The sequence below is a fragment of the Cervus canadensis genome, chromosome 13 (assembly GCF_019320065.1).
Source record: "Cervus canadensis isolate Bull #8, Minnesota chromosome 13, ASM1932006v1, whole genome shotgun sequence".
In the NCBI taxonomy this organism is placed as follows: Eukaryota; Metazoa; Chordata; class Mammalia; order Artiodactyla; family Cervidae; genus Cervus; species Cervus canadensis.
Genome location: NC_057398.1, coordinates 18,897,214 through 18,919,362, shown reverse-complemented (window position 1 = coordinate 18,919,362; position 22,149 = coordinate 18,897,214). Strand labels below are relative to the sequence as shown.

Below are 22,149 nucleotides of genomic sequence, written 5' to 3'. Positions count from 1 at the left end.
GCTTGGAAAATTTCAGGGACAGAGGAGCCTGGTGGCCTATAGTCCATGGGGTCACAAAGGGTCAGATATGACTGAAGCGACTTACCATGCACACACAGATAATAAAATGAAAGTTTTTGAGGTCATAGGGCAAGTGATAGAGCCAAGATTTGAACTGGAATCTTCCTGACACCACACCCCTCCCCGTTTTTTGTTTTTTTTTTTAAATACTGCCTTACTTTAGGAAGACAGAAAGCTTGGTTTGTGTCATATTGAGAAGATCTTAATGACTGAGGTGAGGAATTTTCACTTATTTTGGCAGGCATAGGCAGGCAGGGGCAAAACTCAAGCTGAACTCTAGGAAGACTGCTGAAATTATTTGGGTAATAGAAATGAGAGCCTGAATTAGAAGAGCAGTGGTACAACTGGACAGAAAGGGAATAGATAGAAGAAATATGTATTACTGGTATTTAGAGACAATAGTTGTTTAGGTAGGAACAAGGCATAGAGAAGAATATGTAATATTTTAATACTTTTGATTCTCTCAGTTCTCAGAAGCATGTTTGCAATGATCATGAACAGAAATACAGGGCAGGAGGAGGATCTGGTTTTGTGGAACTGAAAAGAGGGAAAACAATAAACTTAATTTGGGAGTTGGAGGCACTGATCTGTATCTATGTGGAGATGGGTAAGACAGTTGGAGATTCAGTCTGAAGTTTTAGGGCTAAGATCCAGTTCTTCAAGAGAGTTGAGAGTCAAAGCTAAGTTCAGAAAAATTTGACTTGGTGTTTACTAAGAAGTAGAAGAAAAAACGGAGCTGCATTAAATACCTACTATGTGCCTAGCACTGTGGAAACTACTCGGAGGTTAACGTTTCCTCATTAAGCTTCCAATCTTGTTTAAGAGATTAGTTACTCTTATGAAAAGCAAATAGTATAAAACTTACACTCAGGAGCTAATCTGTAGGGTATAAACAGTAGGAGTTAGGAGATGTTGAAAAGGAGAGAGCTTGATTTGTTTATGGTATTTTCAAGGTGAGGGAGAGGCCAAAGATCAGTACAAGTTGTAAGAGATGGAAATTGTGCATAGGCTGAAATGAGAGTAATGTTGCTCCCCACACAGTGACAGGAATTTTTGGCGTTTTCTCTATTGCCCAGGGGATAGCATGGGGATGAAAAAAATATAAATAGCCTTTGGATTAAGGAGACCTCAAATTCTACATTTGCCCTTTATTAATGGTTTAATATTGGGCAAATTACGTAGCGTTTCAGAACTCATTTTCTGTTTTTTAAAAAAATAAGTATAATACCCAATAAGACCGTTGAATACATTCAGAAAATAGCATAAAAAGCATCTATCTCTTTGTTTTATATATAAAAGTTGGGGGAAACCTAATAAACTCTTTCCTTAAGTTGTTTTTCTTGCTACCACTTACACTACTGGGAAACCCACATTTCCTGTTCTTCCCTCCAGCACAGCTTCCTGGAGACACAGCACACATTTTACACATGTGCAGGAATTTTGTACATTCATTTATCTCTTATTTAGGCACAGCTATAGGCCCTACATAGAGGGGACAGTTACCGCCTCCTGCTTTTATTAAGATCCACTCGACAAGCATTTATTGAACACCCGCAATGCTCCAGTTACTATGCTAGAACCTGTTGGGGTAAAGGATAAAGACGAGAACAACCTTTGGATATACGAGTACAGAAGGTGGAGGAAAGTGATGGGTGGAGAGCTTATGTGCAATGAGCACCTAGCAGGTGGCATTATTGGCAGAATAGCTGTCATTTAAGCTAAGTCTTGACAGATCATAGAATTCACCATGCAGAGTCTGGGGAGAGGATAAAAATGTTAGACTATATGGTGATCAAAGGGTCTCTTAAAGCACAGTTATAACAATGCCAACATCTAACGGGAGAAAAGTCCATTTTACTTGCTCTGGAGTCTTAAGCCACTAGACAGAGTGCACGCTGAACAGAATTGTAACCCTCGCGAATAAAACGGCCACAGTGACAGCAATGGGTAACTGCGGCAGCCGCAGAGCCGCAATTACTCTGAAACTGACTGGGGTACAGAAGATTTACTTGGACAACTGGTGAAACATCGTAAACTGAGAAGCTGCGATTTTCAGACTTCCAGTTCATCCTTGTCACAAACCCAGCTTGTTTTTTTTTTTTTTTTCCGGCCCAAAGTGAAATCTGCAATCAGAGGCCCAATTAGCTTCTGAAGAAAGAGGGCGGGGGATGGGAGTAGGGGGGAGACGAAGGGGCGGGGGAAGTAGGTCTCCGCTGCGGATCTACTTTGGCTCCTCCCAGGTCCTGCAAGGCTCAAACTTCGCCACACAAAACATGGCGCCCATGAGGTTCCTCTCCTCGTTTTATCTCACATTCGCCTCTTGGCCACACTCAACATGGCCCTAACCGAAGGTTGCATTCCCCTGGCTCCGACTCGGGACAGTTCTCGCGAGGTTTGCCCGGACCCTGACTGCTCCCGCCCTGCCTCGCGCCGCCGCCACAGCCACTGCCGCCGGCGCCGCTCCTCCTCCGTGTCAGTTGTTGGGCTGTAATGGCGACTGGGCCGCCGCTGCCGAAGTGACTCCCGGGCGGGGGAGCCGGGCCAGACCTGCGCCAGAGGGAACTGCAGAGAGCCGCAGCTCAGGGGGTGGCTTGCTGTGGGGGAGGGGAGGCAGCCTTTCTGCCTCTCCTTCCTTCTCTGCAGACCGGCGGATCCCGGGAGCCGGTGCGAGGCGGGCAGCCGGTGCGTCCCCGGAGCGGGGAGGCCAGGCCGGGCAGCCCTGGGGCCGGTCGGGGCGGCGTCACTGCACCCTCCGCCAGGCCCCGCGGGATGCACCGTAGGGGCCGAGGGCGGAGGCGACACTCTCAGGTGAGCTGCGGGGGGACCTGGCTAGGACCGCGGATGCTCGCTGAGCCTCCGCTGCCTCTGTCCGCGGTCCCGGGTCCGCGGCGGCGGCGAGAGAGGCGGGGCGGGGCGCGGGGAGCCCTGGCCCAGCCTGGCGTCCCCCTGAAGGAGCCTCCCTGGGTCCTGAAGCTTTGCTAGGAGGGCCATTCTGAGACCTGGGTTTCAGGTCCCACCGGTGCCTGCCGTGGACGAGATTTCCTTCTTTCCCTCCAGTGCCTGACCGCCCCCCCACGCCCCCCCACCGCCCCTCCTCTCTTCAGGAAAGATGTGAGATACACTCTTGCCTTTGGTCTGCGGAGAAGTGTCCCTTGTTCATTTGGAGATCAGGCATATTTTGGGAAATTCCGGGGAACTGGCTACAGTGGCAAGGATGACTAGTTTCTGTTCCTTTTTGGTGGGAATAAACATTCTCAAGTATAGGGAAAACTTTGATCTTCTGCTTCTCTGGCAGCTGCTGAATGTAGTCTATTCATTTATTCACAAGTGGTGGAGGGGGAGATTTAAAAAGCTTGTACGCTTTGTAAATTGTCAGTATTCTCCCCCGCCCTCTTCTAAGTGTAGCCTAACATGCTAAATGACATTTAACTAATGTCACAAACATGGGTTGGATTTTGACTGGCTTTTCGGATAGGAAGTTTGCACATAGGTATAGATTTTGATGTGGTTTTGGTGTAGCAGCAAGTCCTCCATATAGGAAAAAAAATGCGTTGTCAGGAATAGTGATCAGTATCCATGTCTGTACTCCACCTGATTGTTTTGTTTTGATGGTGATCCTTGTTTTGAGTTTCGAAAAGTCGTTAATGGTTATGTTGCCATGTTAACGATACCTCCTCCAGTCCTGTCTTTTAAAGGTTTTAAAAGAATGGCTATTTTAGGCAGATCTAGTAACTGGAAAAGGTTTGTGGAAGCAATGATAAACTCCTCTCCAATAAACATTTTCGTAGTTTAAAATATTGTTTTTAAACAAGGCAACGTGCTGCTGTTAATCATAACATGAGATTGTGACTTTGGGGGATTGTTTGTTAGACCTGTGGTAGAAGTTGCCTTAAGCCCATGGGCATGTAATAATTAGTTTTGGTGTGCTAAATTGACAAACTCCATTCAGTGTAATGAAATAAATCTGAACTGTTGAACTGTCAATGCATTCAATTTAAGATACTTTAATCAGAAAAATAAACACAAAACTAGGATACATTGTATTTGTGGATAAATACATGTGTATCTCATCTTTGCATAGTGAGTAGTAGCAGGGCATGTGTTTGTAATGATGGTTAGTTATAATATGTAAAAAAATTTCATATATATGTAGAAGAATTTCTCTGATTCTCTAAGAGATATTGGAGTATAGTGTTATGTAAGAGTGTTAATACTTGAACAACCAGCCTCTTGTTGGGTAATCAATGAATTATGAAGTTTAGAATTTTTTTTTAATGCTCTAGTTGCTAGTCTCTTGTCCATTTTATAACACTTTTACCGAAGAAAGGAAGATGAAGTCACTGTCTAATAAATTTTGTTGTTAGTTAAATAGCTGTAAGTTACTGTTGGAGCAAAAAGAAGCTGCTGCTAAAATAACTTACATCATTTTTTGGTGTGCTTCCACATAAATTATCTTATTTAGGCCTCATAGCAATTTTATAAGGTAGATTTGACAAATGTTTTTATTTTGCAGTTGTGGAAATTGACAGGGAGTAAATAAATAACAAGTTCATTTATTTATGTGAATGATGCTGTTATTTCCACAGATGATCAAAGGCTTTAAAATTTTTATTTACTTCATTGAGGTATAATTGACATATTAGTTTCAGGTGTATAACAGTGATTTGATCTTTGTATATATTGTGAAGTGATCATAAATATAGTTAACATCCTAGGATTAGTATCACCTAAAATTGGATATTAATATAGATATTTCTAGGATTTGTTATCTTTTTACATCTAAAAGAAGTTATTTTTACTTCCTTTTGGTAAGCCAGAAGTTCCTTATATTGATGACTATCAGTTCTTTAAAAACATTAGTATTTTCATAGCACTGGGTTAATTAGTAACAAGTCATGAATTATTGTAGTGAATTGCTTTACTTCTATATGTACTTTTTGGTCGAACAGTGTTCTTAAGAAATTATAGTTAATTTGTCATCTTTCATTTTGTTTGGATACTGAGAGTTCTGTCATTTTTAGTATTTCAGATAGTTTATATTTTTGTTTAGTTGAAACAGATATTCAAGCCACAAGCAGCGTAACTGAAAAGTATTGACATCTTGGTGATTTTATTATAGAATCGATGATTTAAAAAGTTAACTTGCCACCTATACTTGTGATTGCTATTTTTGCCTTGTGGGGCAAGTTGTGAAGTAATTTTCTTTATTGGTTTTTTTTTCCATGTCAATTTCTAATGTCACAAAATAGCTTCCCAAACCTGAATTATTCTTTTTTTGTGTTAATATTTTTTTGTTCCGTGAGCACGTATAACTTCACATTTGCTAGTGGTTTCTTTGGGTTATTTGCCTTTCTCATCTAGTCTGTAAGTTTCATGATGGCAGAGATTGTCTATCAACTATTGTGCACCCGGTGCCTAGCACACAGAAAAATAGTCAATAAATATTGGCTGAATAAACTGACTAGAGAGTGGTGTTGGTATAGTATATAAACGAAGTAAAACACTGGTTCATGGTTCCTAGGCACACATCCGCTCTTCTTAGGAATATACGCCACAGGTAAATTCAGCTTTGCTGGGTAGCAGGGGAATGACAGCCTGGGATTAAAAGATACTGAGAATAAGCCACAGGTAGATCCTGAAAACTTTATTGACTATTTTAATGGTTTGCCTAGATGTTCTGGCAGTGGTTATTGTAATTTAAAGGAAATGGGAGCTTTAAGACCCTGACCTGTTACACTAGTACTGTAATTACAGGCTTTAATAACTTTAAGTCACTTCTTAATTAGAGCATTGGGAGTTTTAAATCTTAAAGGCTAGCTAGTCCAATTCCCACGTTTTATACATAAGTAAATAGAGGATCATATAGAGGAAATATCTCACCCATAGTTGATTTCATAACCGAAGACTCCACTATGCAGACTCTACTATATTTGTTTAATATGAAGATGATTATCAAATCAGAGGGTAATTGTGATCAACCAGCAATCTCTTCTCTATAAGAAGAAATTGTATTAGTTGAAGGCTCAAAAGAGGTCTCGCTTTTCATGAATCAAAAATATTTTTTAACTTAAATATGAATCTCAACCCTCTTCTCTGTCGTTGGGACTTTAACATGGTACAGCTGTTTCTGGAAGGAAATTTGGCATTCCCTATCAAAATTAAAGCTGCACATATTATTTGGTAGAGTCATTTCTTTTTTAGGAGTTTACAGAAATTTTAATACAGAAGCACAAGAACACATCTATAAGGATGTTCATTTTAGTATTATTACAGATAGATGTCTACAACATTTATAAATAGCAAAAACGTCCTAAATGTCCATTGGTTAAGGGAATAGTTAAAATTACAGCATATTTATGCTGTGTCGTATAATACAGTCGTTAACAGATTGAGGGAGAGCGATACTTCATGAGAAGTAACTGAGTGTTTCTTTGAGCGCAAGGATCATGGCAGCCTATCTTCTGGGATCACATCCTAACCATTTATTAGCTGTGACCATTAGCAGCTTACTTAAACTCATCTGTAAAGTGGATATAATTATAGTTCTCACCTGCCAGAGCTGTTATGAGAATTAAATGAGTTAATGTTTAAGACCTAAGTAAGCACAGAGAACCTGCCTGCCAGTGCAGGAGACATAAAAGGCGTGGGTTCGATCCCTGGGTCTGGAAGATCTCCTGGAGGAGGGCGGCATGGCAACCCACTCCACTATTCTTTTCTGGAGAATCCCCATAAACAGAGGCGCCTGGTGGGCCACAATCCATAGAGTTGTAAAGAGTCAGACATGACTGAAGTGATTTAGCATGCATGCACACAAGTCCTACATAGATATTTGCAGTTACTGTTATGTTCTGACAGGGAAGAATGTTCATGATATAATATTGAGTGAAAAATATTAGTTGCACTAACTGTGGAATGAACAGTTAAAACTGTGTAAAACAGTGTAAAACAAAACATAGTGTAAAAACATAGGCTCTGTAAGGGATAGACATTAAACTATTAGTGTGTTTATGGCTGGGAGAGTAGATGACTTTCTTTTCTTTTCCTTTAGACATTTTTGTGTTGTTAATTGTAAGTTCCACTTTTTATCATTTTTGAAACTTTTTTCTGAAAATAATATTGAGGCAGAATTCTCTATTATACAATCATATAAAGGTATTTTTGAATATAATTTTTCAGAGAGCTACAGAGTTCATTCACAGAATATCACATGATTAGATTCTATTTTAAAACTTTTATTAATGGAAAGTTAAAACTAATCTATGAAAATTTCTAGTGAGTGTATTTATTTTTCTTCTCACCTTGTGACCTTACCTATTATTTCTTAATTTACAAAGTAAGCACAAAGACTGGATCAGTGTTTCTTAAACCTTGGATCCCCAGGCCGTGCCGTGATGCTATGAGGTACCTGGGAGCACCGAAGTAAAATTTCATGGGCTCTGTGGAATGTTTCTAAATTCTTGAGGGAAACAGTTACACTTGACAACTGTAGGTTCAGTTCAGTCCAGTTGCTCAGTCGTGTCCGACTCTTTGCGACCCCATGGACTGCAGCACGCCAGGCCTCCCTGTCCATCACCAACTCCCGGAGTTAACTCAAACTCATGTCCATTGAGTTGGTGGTGCCATCCAACTAGCTCATCCTCTATCGTCCCCTTCTCCTCCTGCCCTCAATCTTTCCCAGCATCAGGGTCTTTTCAGATGAGTCCCCTCTTCGCGTCAGGTGGCCAAAGTATTGGAGTTTCAGCTTCAACATCAGTCCTTCCAATGAACATTCAGGACTGATTTCCTTTAGGAGGGACTGGTTTGATCTCCTTGCAGTCCAAGGGACTCTCAAGAGTCTTCTCCAACACCACAGTTCAGAAGCATCAATTCTTTGGCTCTCAGTTTTCTTCACAGTCCAACTCTCACATCCATACATGACCACTGGAAAAATCATAGCCTTGACTAAATGGACCTTTGTTGACAAAGTAATGTCTCTGCTTTTTAATATGCTGTCTAGGTTGGTCATAACTTTCCTTCCAAGGAGGAAGCGTCTTTTAATTTCATGGTTTCAGTCACCATCTGCAGTGATTTTGGAGCCCCCAAAAATAAAGTCTGCCACTGTTTCCACTGTTTCTCCATCTATTTGCCATGAAGTAATGGGACCGGATGCCATGATCTTAGTTTTCTGAATGTTGAGCTTTAAGCCAACTTTTTCACTCTGCTCTTTCACTTTCATCAAGAGGCTCTTTAGTTCTTCATTTTCTGCCATAAGGGTGGTGTCATCTGCATATCTGAGGTTATTGATATTTCTCCAGGCAATCTTGATTCCAGCTTGTGCTTCTTCCAGCCCAGCGTTTCTCATGATGTGTTCTGCATATAAGTTAAATAAGCATGGTGACAGTATACAGCCTTGACGTACTCCTTTTCCTATTTGGAACCAGTCTGTTGTTCTGTGTCCAGTTCTAACTGTTGCTTCTTGAGCCGCATACAGATTTCTCAAGAGGCAAGTCAGGTGGTCTGGTATTCCCATCTCTTGAAGAATTTTCCACAGTTTATTGTGATCCACACAGTCAAAGGCTTTGGCATAGTCAATAAAGCAGAAATAGATGTTTTTCTGGAACTCTCTTACTTTTTCAATGATCCAGCGAATGTTGGCAATTTGATCTCAGGTTCCTCTGCCTTTTCTAAAGCCAGCCTGAACATCTGGAAGTTCACAGTTCACGTATTGTTGAAGCCTGACTTGGAGAATTTTGAGCATTACTTTGCTAGCGTGTGAGACAAATGCAGTTGTGTGGTATTTTGAGCATTCTTGGGCACTGCCTTTCTTTGGGATTGGAATGAAAACTGACCTTTTCCAGTCCTGTGGCCACTGCTGAGTTTTCCAAATTTGTTGGCTGATTGAGTGCAGCACTTTCACAGCCTCATCTTTGGAATATTTGGCATTTTTGAGACCACTGATCAAACCATTAGTTTGAGATACTGTGCTTGAGATTGTGCTCCTTTCCTTTGGGTGTCTTTTGAAGACAGTGTGTCTTCAAAAAGCTAGAATTTGCTGTATGGCTCAGGAAACTCAAGCAGGGGCTTTGTAAATCTAGAGGGGTAGGATGGGGAGGGGAAATGAGAGGGAGGTTCAAAAGGGAGGGAATATATGTATACCTATGGCTGATTCATGTTGAGGTTTGACAGAAAGCAGCAAAATTCTGTCAATCAATTATCCTTCAATTAAAAAATTAATAAAAAAAAAAAAGCTAGGTTTTGGTGGTGGTTGTGATTAAAAGTAGTTCTGTGCAGAAATCAGTGTGAAACAGTAAATCAAAATGGCTGTATCCAAAGTGATTTCAAGGTTTGAAAAATTGTATTATCTATTAGATGCACACATCCCATTAATAGGTAATTGTGGTTATTTAGTAATTAAGATATTTCTTTTAATTTGATATGTGTTTTTCAAGCAACTAATAAGTTGTTAGGCTATAAATACTTATTAGGTTGTACGGACCTAACTGCCTAATAAATGGGACTATTTCCATTAAATATTTTTTTAGCCTATGGTCACTGTGAAAAATAACTGAGACACTAAAGATTCTGTGAACTGAGAAAGCTTGGGAACCTCATGAACTGTTTGACTGGGACACCCACAGTATAAAATAGATTTTCCATGGAAATATAATATACATAGCTACATATATATTTATATGTAAAATGAAATGGAAGCTTCACTTTAAAAATCCAACACACTGATATTTCAATTTAGTTTTATTTTGTTTCAGTAAAAAATTCATGCTTCAACCTACCAGATTGATTTCTTTTTGATCTGCTAGTGGTACCATTACTGCATATTTGAAAAACATAAGGCTAGGTGACCCCTAACTTCCAACTCTAATATGCTCTGTTCTCTATAATTAGTTATAAATGGAGTTGGACTACACTTCCATAGATACATCTCTGAAAATCTGTGTAGATGCTTCACTTTCTTGTTGAAATGATGAAACATTTAAATTCTATGGAAAAATAATGATGTAAAGGAGATCTTGTTATAGATGGAAGGATATTTTTGCAACCAGAAGAATTGGATTTATCTTTGATATGTTTGGGGCTAGGTGATTTTTTAAAAAAATAACCAATTAAATTTTTTGTTGTTGTAAGTGGACTTAAGACATTTCTCCCTTTTAAAAACTAGATTTAAAAATCATGCATGAGTGATAATAGCACTGGCTTCATTTATGTTAACAGGCTTCATTTCATTCATGATTTTCATGTCTAAATTTATAAGAGTATTTTCATTTAGCTTGGGGCTTATTTTAAAATATGAAATGCATCTATATAGCTATTATTTTATAATCCTTATTTTTTAAATATATTACCATGAGAGAAATTTTTTGCTTTCCAGTGATTAACCTGTTCATCTTATATGAAATACTTTTGGGTGTTTTTGTTTTTGTTTTCGTTTGCCCTGTTTGCATTTACGAATTGGATTCTGATACTTATCAGTGGGACCATCATTCAGCAGACAGGTCTGGGGCACCTACTATGTGCTGTGTACTGTGCATGGACTAGGGATATAAAGAGGAATAAAACATCATCCCCACAGTCCCATGTAAGAGACAAATATGTAAATAACTCTATGGGAGTGGGGGGTAAGAGGAAAGGTAAAGTGCTGCAGATCCGCAAAGTGGGAGTGACTACACAGTGTCAAAAAGTCAGAGGCTTCCAATGAAATAAAAAATTTTTGTATTTGTTTCCTTAACAGCCTCTAAATTAGCTAAATTATTGAATATTGAAGAAAACTCCTGAAAATTATTTTTCCTTGCTTGTTTCCTCACAAGGTGATAAATGCAATCCTTACCCAGCCTTCTATACTCCAGAGGCCAGACTGCTTTAAAAAATTCAAAAGCATATCCATTGGAAAATTGCCTTCTTTCTCAGACTCTCCTTCTCCGCAGAGTGTTAACAGTTTCTTCTGTATCAGGGACGCTTTTGTAGTGAAAATTTCATACTTTAGGGGGAAAAAAAAATCCTGCCTTGCACCATAAGACATTTGTATAGGGATATATTCCTTGAAATCAGTTTAGAGGAGTAAATATTCAGAATGGATAACTAGATAGTAGGTGGAACAAAATATAGGTTCCTATTTTTAGGGTTTTAACAATAATAGACTGGGGTACCTTTAGTTAGGCTCTGGTTTAGCTCTTCATTTCATATCAGTGGAGGACACTGCATTCTTTGCAGTCCTTATCCAGCCTATTATATATACTCCAGAGGCCAAACTGGTATCAAAACATTACAGTTTTTTTGGATTTCCTGGATTATAGGAGGTCATTCTTCATTTGTAAAAGTAGTTGTTGAGGTTTGTATTTTATACGTGAGAAGAGATGAGGCTAATTTTCAGATAATTTGTTTTTGTATATTAGGGGAGTATTGGTTACTCTGAGAATTTACATGGAACAGTACAGGTCTGATTTAGAGCTGAAATGTTTTCCTCTTTTCCTAGCCTGGTCCTTACTAAATTTGTCCATTTTGAGACTAGATAGTATGATTATTGCAGGGTTGGTTTGGTTTTCTCAACCTTTCAGGCAGAGATGGTTGTTACATAGGGTCTGATAAAGATGAGAGAACTGAAGCAATGGTATGGAAGTACTCCTTGGGAGAGCCAGAACAGAGTCGCATCTCTCATCTTTTATCCCCAGTACCTGGCACATGGTTGGTGCTCAGTAAAAAGTTGAGCTGAATGAGTCTATGTGACTGAATGAGAGCGCTTTCAGTAGATGTGAAAGGAAAATTTGCTGCTAGAAGATACTTGAGAATTGGCTATTTGAAAACGTCATATCTTATTTGTATATACATACAATAAGCATGGGCTTCCCAGGTAGCACTAGTGGTAAAGAGTCCACCTGCCAGTGCAGGAGATGTGAGAGATGCAGGTTTGATTCCTGGGTAGGGAAGATCCCGTGGAGGAGGGCCTGGCAACCTACTCCAGTATTCCTGCCTGGAGAATCCCTTGGACAGAAGCCTGGTGGGCTTCAGTCCATAGGGTCACAAAGAGTCGGATATGACTGAAGCGACTTAGCATGCGTGCACTCATGATAGGTACAGATCAGTGTTTCTCATACCTCTTGGTATCAAGACATGTTATACTCTTGAGTTATGGAAAATTCGAAGAGCTTTTATGTGGACTATATTTATTGATATATGTTGTATTAGAAATTTAAACATTTATTTATTTAAAATAGCCATAAACTCATATCATATTGGGCTTCCCTGGTGACTCAGATGGTAAAGAATCTGCCTGCAATGCAGGAGACTCTGGTTCAGTCCCTGAGTTGGGAAGATCCCCTGGAGAAGGGAATATTAGTACATAATATTTTAAAATAAAAAAAGCTATATTTTCCAAAACAAAGAAAAAATTAGTGAGAAAGTGGCATTGTTTGGCAGTTTTCATATCTTTTTAATGCTTGGTCTAATAGAAGGTGTCTGGATTCTCATATCTGCTTCTGTATTCAGTCTGTTGTGATATATGTCATGGAGCCTTTGGGAAACTCCACTACATGCACTCTGATGAGAGTGAAAAAGACAAATAAAGTCTTAATGTTATTATGGAAATAATTATGAATTTAAAGACACCCTCAAAAGGGTCTCATAGACCCTCAGAGATGCCTGGACCATACTCTGAGAGCTGGTGGTATAGATTATAAATTCAAAGGGTCTTAGAGGTCATATAGTGTAATTATTGACCTGTGGGTATTTCTTGCTTGTGCAACTGGAATGCAATAGGAAATACCTCGTTTGTTTGTTTTTTGGGAATAATCACGAGTTGGATTTTGGAGATGATGAGTGTGATGTGCTTTGAGATTTCTAAATAAGCAGTTGGTTATATGGGTTAGGCTATCAGAAATAAGATCTGACCATAGTTTCAGAAATCAATAACATAGGTTCTGTATCATTGTACTGCACTTGGTCTTCTTATAGTACTGTAAACTTAATTTTCAGTAGACTTGAGAATACTTTTGTTATTTATTTGCCTGAGGAGTTTTAGTGTAAATTTTACAGTGAGTTTAACTGTCATCTTACAGAGAAGCAAGTTGTTTTGTGTAAAAGTCAAAGCATAAATGAACAATACTACTTTGTTCAGACTAAAGTCAGATATCACAAGAACTAAAAAAGAAACTGTATTTGGCAGTTTACTCTATATGCATCAAGTAAAATATAAATGAAAGCTCCAAACAATGGACTCAAAAATAAAGGGAAAGGAGAGGGCTACAGAAGCAGGGGAGTAGTGTTGGGGAAGGGACAGACAGCTAACTCCCAGAGTAGCTCAGGGTGAGACTAACTTGCCAGTAGAAAATGGAAACACAGTTTCAAAAAAGCTATGATAAATGGTTTAAAAAGAATCTAGTTAAAAGTGGTATAAATAAAAAGCAGGAAAACCTATAAATCAAATAAGACTGCAACTAAAAAACTATTTGCTTGATAACAGTCATAATCTAAGGCCAACAAGGAGTTCATACTTCATGAATCACCAAAATAGTGACCTCATAAGAGAAGAACAGACGTAGAGAAGACCAACCAGAGCTGAGAAATTTAAAAGAATTATATTTATGTCTTATCTTTCCCTCTTACTAGGCAGGCTGAGAGTTCATAAATAGGGGGAATGGAAAAAAAAAATTGAAAAAGTAACTTTTAGAGGAAAGGGACCATAAGAATACCTCATCTGTTTTAACATTTCCTCACTCCAGGTTCTCTCAAGAAATTTGGTAACCATCAATTACATTCTCTCTCATATGTATCTCTAGCCTTCTCTTCTCTCTGAAATCTCAGCATTTATACTTAATCAAATCTTACTTAAACACAAAAATCCCTCAACACAACACCCTCCTCCATTACTGCTGCCTTTTCCTTTATAGACTTCTCAAAAGAGTTGAATATGTTTTCTATCAGTGTTTAGAAGATACTTTTCAGCCCCTCTCCAAGCAGTTCCAGTGAACTTGGTACCCCCATTTCTCCACATTTAGCTCTCAGTAAAATCACCAAAGATCTCTTTATCTGTAAACCTAGTGAGCATTTTCAGATAACAGACTCTCAACCTGCTTGGCCTTTTGGCAGCATTCATCACATCTGACCACTCTCTTGACATATTCTTTTTCCTTTGACTTCTATACACTATACTCTGATTTTCTACCTCCACTCTACTTCCCTTTCTCAATCTCCTTTGCTAGCTAGTCCTTGTCTTTCAAATCTTGAGGTGCAAGAGAGTTTAACCTTGGGCCCTTTTCTTCTCTAGTACTGTGTTTTCTCCCTGGGTGACCTTTCCTATGCCCAAAGCTGCCATCCGTATGCCAGTGACTGCCGTTATATGAATGACCATTAGTGGCTTTTAGAGGTTTGAGAGAGGGAGAGATCTAGATTTAATTTCCAGTTCTGTCTCTTATTAGCTGAATGACCTTGGACTAGTTCCATTGTCTGATACTATTTCTTCATCAGTACAGTGAGTATAGGGATAGTTGCCTCATGAGATTGGAAATAATGTATGGAAAGCAATGTGCTCCTTTGGCCCACATAGAAGAGACACAGACTATGTTAGCTATGGTTATTTCCTACTAAATGCCCTCATGTTCATCTGCCATAGTGGTAGAGGTCTGTGATTTTGCTTCCTGGTTTAAAATGATTGCTGTTGTCAAGTGTTCTGGAACTTCAGGAGAGAGATGCTGTCAGGCGGTTGGGGAGTAGGATTAGTTCTCTCCACTGATGCTCATCTTTATGAGATCAACAGTGTTTTGGAGCTTCAGGCTTCAAAGAGTAGATGGAAAATGATTTCTAGAGCTGTAGTTCTCAAAGCTCATATGTATTGCGATTTCTGTAGACCTTTGAAAATACAGGTTTTTTACTTCTTCTCAGATCCACTGATTCAGCATCTCTTGGGAGTAGAGCCTTGGCATCTGTTTTTAATGTATGTTATCCAGGTGATATTTCCTCTAGAACTGCTTTAGAAAGTATGCTCAAGAGACAGAAACTCCGCAGCTGCTTGGCGAAAGGCATTGCCTGGCTGCTCAGAATCTCACTTATAGTGGGAATGATTGGGAATGTAGAATTTTTGTTATTGGATTTCAGTATATATCAGAGTTCATATCTGCTGAGGATATACACTCAACGACATCATGATACTTCCAGAATCAGGAAATTTGATTGCTAACAGACATGGAATTCTTTTTTTTTAATTAAGGAATTAATTTTTTATTTATTTTTGACTGTGCTAGACCTTTGCTGCTCTGCATAGGCCCTCTCCAACTGTGGTGAGCACAGGCCACCCATTGCTCACCCCCCACCCCGCCAGCTGTAGAGTACAGGCTCTAGGGCACACGAGCCTTAGTGGTTGCAGCATATGGGCTCGGTAGTTGCGGCCCTCAGGCTCAGCAGTTATGGTGTATGGGCCCAGTTGCTCTGTGGCACATGGAATCCTGCCAGACCAGGGATCAAACCCATGTCCCCTTCATTGGGATTCTTATTCACTATGCCACCAGGTAAGTCCCAGACATGGAATTCTCAACAAGGCAGGTGTGTTTGCCAAATTGTAACCTTATAGTTTGCAGTGATGTATGAATGTTCAGTTGCTGAGTTGTGTCTGACCCCATGGACTGCAACCCACCAGGCTTCTCTGTCCAGTATTCCAGGGAAGAATATTGGAGTGGGTTGCCATTTCCTTCTCCAGGGGATCTTCCCAACTCAGGGATCAAACCTGTGTTTCCTACCTCTCCAGCATTGGCAGGTGAATTTTTTTTACCACTGTGCTGCTTTGGAAGCCCTCTAGTGATACCCCTCTAGTAATTCCCACAAAGTATCTGTTTAGCTGGGGCCATACCATTCCCCTTCAAAAAACACTAAGACTTTTATGAGGTTGAAACCATGGGTCTAGTAGTTAATCTTTGCTCTGGGTGAGTAGCTGGGAGATATGTCTTCCTTTTCTGAGTAGTTTGTCCTGTTCAGTGAATCTCGATGGCAGTGTATTATTAAGTGAGAGTCACTCAGTTGTGTCTGACTCTTTGTGACCTTATGGAGTATAGTCCATGGAATTCTCCAGGCCAGATTACTGGAGTTGGTAGCCGTTCCCTTCTCCAGGGGAATCTTCTTAACCCAGGTCTCCCGCACTGCAGGGGGATTCTTTACCAGTTGAGCCACCAGGGAAGCCCAAGAATATTGGTGTGGGTAGCCTATTCCTTCTCCAGCGGATCTTACTGACCCAGGGATCAAACTGGGGTCTCCTGCATTGCAGGCCGATTCTTTACCAGCTGAGCTGCAGGGACTTATTTCTCCAGTTTAACTGCTCATTACATTGTACATGTCTAGAGAGTGAATAAATGAACCTCAAATACAGTTTATACATAGTTCTTGTACTGTTTTTTGACCTAATTGTGATAAGGTCTTTACTTGATTATAGCCAGAGCAATAACTTTGTCTTTTGCTCCAGTCTTCTGATTCATTGTACATTAATGATGGATGATATACTTTTATCAAATGACTCCCATTTTTTCCATGGTATTGTACATTTAACTTATTAAATGGTTAGCTGTAGCCCTCTTCTTTGCCCTGCTATCAGCAAGGTCAATTATACTTTTTTGTATGTGTGGCTTATAGTTTATTTTGCCATATATTCTTATAGGCTACTTGCACAATAGTGTATGAATTTCATTCCTGTTTCCCACTGGCTTACTGGCCTAGTGATGTAGATTAATTGTGTTCCTCTTCCTTTCTTATGAGTAGTTTTCTAGCCTGACTTTCTTTTTTTTTCTTGGTCATGCCTTGCAACTTGTGGGATCTTAGTTCCCTGACCAGGGATCGAAACCAGGCCCCTCTCCACAGTGAGAGTGTGGAGTCCTAATCTCCGGACCTGCTAGGGAATTCTTAGCCTGATTTTTCATCTACCTCTTCTGCGTCTGTGATCATGTTGCTTGTCACTTCTAATGATTTACTTCACTCCCTTTCCTATATATCCTTTCACTGGCAGCTTGTTCTTTGATTCCTTTTTATTTTTTCCTGTTTCTATTTGAATATGTATGTGTCTCTCACTGAATTGTGAACATTAAGTTCAGTTCAACCCAGTTCAGCTGCTCAGTCATGTCTGACTCTTTGCGACACCATGGACTGCAGCACGCCAGGCCGCCCTGTCCATCACCAACTCCCGGAGTTTACCCAAACTCATGTCCATTGAGTCAGTGATGCCATCTAACCATCTCATCCTCTGTTGTCCCCTTCTCCTTCTGCCTTCAATCTTTCCCAACATAAGGGTCTTTTCATATGAATCACCTCTTTGCATCAGGTAGCCAAAAAGCTGGAGTTTCAGCTTTAACATCAGTCCTTCCAATGAACACCCAGGACCAATTTCCCTTAGGATGGACTGGTTGGATCTCCTTGCAGTCCAAGGGACTGTCAAGAGTCTTCTCCAACACCACAGTTCAAAAGCATCAATTCTTCGGTGCTCAGCTTTCTTCACAGTTCAACTCTCTCATCCATATATGACCACTGGAAAAACCATAGCCTTGACTAGACAGACCTTTGATGAGAAAGTAATATCTCTGCTTTTTACCATGCTGTCTAGGTTGTTCATAACTTTCCTTCCAAGGAGTAAGTGTCTTTATTTCGTGACTGTAGTCACCATCTGCAGTGATTTTGGAGCCCCAAACAATAAAGTCTCTCACAGTTTCCATTGTTTCCCAATCTATTTGCCATGAAGTGATGGGACCAGATGCCACGATCTTAAGTTTTCTGAATGTTGAGTTTGAAGCCAACTTTTTCACTCTTCTCTTTCACTTTAATCAAGAGGCTCTTTAGTTTCTCTTCACTTTCTGCCATAATGGTGATGTCATTTGCATATCTGAGGTTATTGATATTTCTCCCGGCAGTCTTGATTCCAGCTTGTGCTTCATCCAGTCCAGCAGGTCTCATGATGTACTCTGCATATAAGTTAAATAAGCAGGGTGACAATATACATCCTTGACATACTCCTTTTCCTATTTGAAACCACTCTGTTGTTCCATGTCCATTTCTAACTGTTGCTTCTTGACCTGCATTGAGATTTCTCAGGAGGCAGGTCAGGTGGTCTGGTATTCCCATCGCTTTCAGAATTTTCCAGTTTGTTATGATCCACACAGTCAAAGGCCTTGGCATAGTCAATAAAGCAGAAATAGATGTTTTTCTTGAACTCTCTTTTTTGATGATCCAACAGATGTTGGAAATTTGATCTCTGGTTCCTCCGCCTTTTCTCAATCCACCTTGAACATCTGGAAGTTCACGGTTCATGTACTGTTGAAGCCCAGCTTGGAGAATTTTGAGCATTACTTTGCTAGCATGTGAGATGAGTGCAATTATGCGGTATTTTGAGCATTCTTTGGCATTGCCTTTCTTTGGGATTGGAATGAAAACTGACCTTTTCCAGTCCTGTGGCCACCGCTGAGTTTTCCAAATTTGCTGACATATTGAGTGCAGCACTTTCACAGCATCATCTTTTAGGATTTGAAATAGCTCAACTGGAATTCCATCACCTCCACTAGCTTTGTTCGTAGTGATGCTTCCTAAGGCCCACTTGACTTCACATTCCAGGATGTCTGGATCTAGGTGAGTGATCTCACCATCATGATTATCTTAGTCTTGAAGATCTTTTTTGTATATTTGATTTTGCCAAATCAGTAAACAGTATTATTAGTACCTCAGCCCTTCCTTGCTCCAATTCTTGTCACCCTCCTCTCAAAAGCATACATAAGGAAAGAAAAAAAGAAAGCATACATAATGACCATCCTCAGTTCTATCAGAGTAGGTTAATTTTGCCTGTTTGATGTTTTATAAAATGTATACAGCGTGTACACTAGTTTCTGGCATTCTTCACTTAACATGTTTGTGATGCCCAACTGTCTGGCTGTATGTAGTTGTGATTAGTTCATTCTCATTGTTAGGTGGTGAATATACTGTAACGTATTTACAGGATGAAGTTCTGTATAAATGTCACACTCTTTATATTGTCATTTGCTTTTGAAGATGATTATTAATAGGGCTGTTATATTGAAGCAGATAGATTCTTTTTTTTTTTTTTCCCCCCTTGGCTGCACTCTTTGTTGTGGTGCGCAGACTTTCTCCAGTTGCTGTGTGCAGAGGCTTCTCTATTTGTAGAGCATGGGCCCTAGAGCATGGGGGCATCTCTAGTTGTGGTGCACAGGCTTAATTGCTCTGCAGCATATGGGATCTTAGTTCCCTGACCGGGGATTAAACCTGTATCCCCTGCCTTGGAAGGCTGATTCTTAACCACTGTACCACCAGGGATATCCCTGAAGCAGATTCTTTTCTTTTTGCTGATCTCCACTGTCTCAGGTTTATCGGCATTAGCTCTTAAGCATAGAGATTTTGGATGTATATGCAGGTTTTGATTATTTAATCTGTTTCTGCTTCCCATTAGAAAATTGATCATTATTATATATTTTAGCATTTATTTTAAAGTGAGGTCTGCTCAAAGAAAACTTTTGTCTAGTCATTGACAGATTATTTAGTAATATAGAATAGTTCATGTTTGTTTCGGAGAAGGCAATGGCAACCCACTCCAGTACTCTTGCCTGGAAAATCCCATGGACGGAGGAGCCTGGTAGGCTGCAGTCCATGGGGTTGCTAAGAGTCGGACATGACTGAGCAACTTCACTTTCACTTTTCACTTTCGTTCATTGAAGGAAATGGCAACCCACTCCAGTACTCTTGCCTGGAAAATCCCATGGACAGGGGAGCCTGGTGGGCTGCCGTCTATGGGGTCGCACAGAGTCGGACACGACTGAAGTGACTTAGCAGCAGCAGCAGCAGAATGTTTGTTTAGTTATCATTTGACACTTAACTAGACCAAAAGTATCTTTATGAGAAGGATACTGAAGTGAGTTTATTATTCTATGTTGGTAGCTCTGATTAAAGTTTTTATGGTTATAAAAATTTTAACTGTTGGCATACCTATTGATTTTAAAATTTTTACTATTCTATTTTTAAAAAACTAGATTGACTTTTCTTAGAATCATATTGTATAATCTATGAAAATTTTATTTTTAGAAAATTTTTATTTTTGGAACGTTTTTGAAGTTTTTTCCTGAGAAATTTATAAATCAGGATTGTTTATTATAGGTAAAAGTATCTCTCTTAAAAATTAATTATAAAAAAAATTATACCTTTAGTTTTTCATGTTTGTACTTAGTAGGTAGGCTTTTCCTTTTTTATGTAAATTAACGTCTTTAATAAAAACAATATTGAACTGCCTTTACAGACATTGAAGAAAATTATTTTTATCAAATATGACAGAAGTTTAATATACTATTTATAATGTAAGAACTCAGCAAATCAATAAGAAAAACTTTAATATCCTGGTAGGTTAATGGGCAAAGGACAAGAAAAGATAGTTCATAAATGAAGAACTAAAATTAAGATCTATGGCAGAGTGTTTAGTCCTTCAGGCAGTCTACTAAATTCAAATTAAAGAAACCATTTTCTGGTACAAATGAACTTACTTATGAAACAGAAACAGACGCACAGGTTTAGAAAACAAACTTACGGTTGCCCAGGGGAAGGAGGGGTTAAGAAGGAAGAGATAGGTAGTTTGGATGGACATGTACGTGTGTGCGTGCTAAGCTGCTTCAGGTGTGTGTCTGACTCTTTGCCTGCAAGGTTCCTCTGTTCATGGGGTTCTCTAGGCAAGAATACCAGAGTGTGTTGCCATGCCCTCCTCCAGAGATGTTCCTGATCCAGGGATCAAACCCATGTCTCTCATGTCTCCTACAATAGCAGATGGATTCTTTACTAGCACCACCTGGGAAGCCCAGATGGACATGTACACACTGCTTTATTTAAAATGGATAACCAACAAGGACCTACTGTATAGAACTCTGCTGAATGCTATGTGGCAGCCTGGATGGGAGGGCAGTTTGGGGGAGAATGGATACATGCATATATATGGCTGAGTCCCTTTGCTGTTCACCTAAAACTATCACAACATTGTTAATCAGCTGTACCCCAATACAAAATAAAAAGTTTTTTAAGAAAGACCATTTTCTTCCGTAAAAGGAATATAATTAATATTCCTTAATATTCAACAAAAGTAAAAAGCATAGTTAATATTAAAATATATTAATGAAATTGATCAGCTCATATTATTGTAAATTGGAAAACAGTTCAACATTGGATCTCTAGAGTAGTATGTTCTGTATATTCTTCAGTTGAGTTTTTGCATACTTTGTAGCTCCTGTTCTTTTTTTTTTTTGTGATTTTATTTTATTTTTATTTATTTATTTTTTTATTATTATTATTTTTTTTCCCAGTGGGTTTTGTCATACATTGATATGAATCAGCCATGGATTTACATGTATTCCCAATCTTCCAAATGAGCAAACATTCATATCCGTTCAGTTCAGTCGCTCAGTCGTGTCCGACTCTGCAACCCCATGAATCACAGCATGCCAGGCCTCCCTGTCCGTCACCAGCTCCTAGAGTTTACTCAAACTCATGTCCATCGAATTGGTTATGCCATCCAGCTGTCTCATCCTCTGTCGTCCCCTTCTCCTCCTGCACCCAATCCCTCCAGCATCAGGGTCTTTTCCAGTGAGTGAACTCTTCGCATGAGGTGGCCAAAGTATTGGAGTTTCAGCTTCAGCATCAGTCCTTCCAATGAACACTCAGGACTTATGTCCTTTAGGATGGACTGGTTGGATCTCCCTGCAGTCCAAGGGACTCTCAAGAGTCTTCTCCAACACCACAGTTCAAAAGCATCAATTCTTCGATGCTCAGCTTTCTTCACAGTTCAACTCTCACATCCATACATGACCACTGGAAAAACCATAGCCTTGACCAGACGGACCTTTGTTGGCAAAGTAATGTCTCTGCTTTTTAATATGCTGTCTAGGTTGGTTATAACTTTCCTTCATATACACAGATATTTTCATTACAGTGTTATTTATAATAGAGAAAATGAGTCATATTATTGTATTGATAATCTCTTGTTGGATTACTTCCAGGATGGCTCATTCATATGGCTCTAGGCAGGAACCCTAATTTTTTTTTTGCCACATGGATCTCTTCATAGGGTTTTTTGACTGTCCTTATGACATGGCA

General features: G+C 39.5%; 1 protein-coding gene across 4 annotated transcripts in view; it reads left to right on the top strand.

Moving 5' to 3' along the window:
• The first annotated feature begins 2,491 nt into the window (after positions 1-2,491).
• Positions 2,492-22,149, top strand: part of CEP350 (centrosomal protein 350) — a 155,555-nt gene continuing 135,897 nt past the window's right edge. For 3 of the 4 annotated variants that reach the window (XM_043484574.1, XM_043484575.1, XM_043484573.1), the window contains exon 1: positions 2,492-2,868. The gene's annotated coding sequence lies outside the window, so the exon portion shown is untranslated. The remainder of the gene's footprint in view (positions 2,869-22,149) is intronic. The other variant, XM_043484576.1, reaches the window with a different exon arrangement.